At 38.7% G+C, this 1710-nt stretch overlaps 1 pseudogene; it reads left to right on the top strand.

The window, feature by feature from the left end:
- LOC108300921 overlaps positions 1–1033 on the top strand; it is a 3672-nt pseudogene extending 2639 nt beyond the window's left edge.
- The last annotated feature ends 677 nt before the right edge of the window (positions 1034–1710 follow it).

The raw sequence follows: 1710 nt of genomic DNA, 5'->3' as shown, positions 1-1710 counted from the left end.
TCCTGCCTCAGCCTCCCAAGTAGCTGGGGCTACAGGCATGCAACACCACATGCAGCTAATTTTTTTGTATTTTTAGTAGAGACGGGGTTTCACCATGTTGGCCAGGATTGTCTCGATCCCCTGACCTCATGATCCACCCACCTTGGCCTCCCAAAGTGCTGGGATTAACAGGAAACTTTTTTATCTTAACAAAAATAAAGAAAAATATCCTTGAAAATGTATTATCAAAGGAATTGTAGAGTATTCAACAGGTAAGTCACCCCTCAGCTGGAGCTTAATTTACTTCTTCCACATGTGATGTGTCGTCATCTTCCCAGAAACGTACCTATTACATCACAGCTGAGACCAAGGACCAGGTAGCTAACAAAGCCTTTGTGAAACATCTTTGGAAGCATGTCTTAGAAGTGATCTATATGATCGAGCCCATTGATGAATACTGTGTTCAACAGCTGAAGAAATTTGAGGAGAAGACTTTAATATTAGTCACCAAAGAGGGCTTGGAACTTACAGAGGGTAAAGAAGAGGAAAAGAAAAAGGAAGAGAAAAAAGCAAAGTTTGAGAACCTCTGCAAAATCATGAAAGACATATTGGAGAAAAAAATGGAAAAGGTGGTTGTGTCAAACTGATTGGTGAGGCCTCCATGCTGTATTGTCACAAGCACGAGTGGCTGGACAGCAAACATGGAGAGAATCATGAAAGCTCAAGTCCTAGGAGACAACTCAACAATGGGCTACATAGCAGCAAAGAACACCTGGAGATAAACCCTGACCATTGCATTACTGAGACCTTAAGGCAAAAGGCAGAAACTGATAAGAATGACAAGTCTGTGAAAGATCTGGTCATCTTGCTTTAAGAAACTGTGCTCCCATCTTCCAGCTTCATTCTGGAACATCCCTAGACACTGGTTAACAGAATCTACAGGATGATCAAACTTGGTCTGGGTATTGATGAAAATGACCCTACTACTGATAATACCATTGCAGCTGTAACTGAAGAAATGCCACCCCTCGAAGGAGATGGTATTAAGTGGTGATTAAACCATAAGGTCTCCTCCCTCATGAATGGGATTAAGGCCCTTATCAAAGAGGTTTTTCTTAGTATTTATCTCTTTTCAACCTCCTTCCGTGTGAGGACACAGTCTTCCTCCCCTCCAGAGGATGCAGACATTACCAGACAACCAAACCTGTTGGCACCTTGATTTTGGACTTCCCACCTCCAGAACTGTGATGAAACAGAATTCCGTTCCTTATAAATTACGCTATCTCAGGTATTTGGTTATAGCAGCACAACTGGACTAAGACAAGTAGGTCAGCCAATTTCATAAATAAATAGGTTTCATTTTATTTTAAGAACTTCTTTGAGATACAGGTCACATTTCATAAAATTCACTCATTTAAAATATATATTTCAGAGATCTATTTAGTATAGAGTTGTCCCTTTGTGTCTACTGGGGATTGGTTCCAGGAACCCTTGCAAATACCCAAATCCCAGGATTCTCAAGTCTCTTAGTAATTGCATATAATTATGCAATTATATGAAATAGTAATTGCATATAATTTACACATATCCTCTCATATAATTTAAATCATCTCTTCCTTATTTATAATACTTACTACAATGTAAATGCTACGTAAAGTAGTTGCTATACCCTATTTTAATTTTTATTGTTATGTTGTTATTGTTTTATTTTCAACTATTTTTGATACACAG

Source organism: Cebus imitator, unplaced genomic scaffold (assembly GCF_001604975.1).
Source record: "Cebus imitator isolate Cc_AM_T3 unplaced genomic scaffold, Cebus_imitator-1.0 Scaffold31, whole genome shotgun sequence".
NCBI classification, from domain to species: domain Eukaryota; kingdom Metazoa; phylum Chordata; class Mammalia; order Primates; family Cebidae; genus Cebus; species Cebus imitator.
This window is presented reverse-complemented; position numbering and strand designations above follow the sequence as displayed.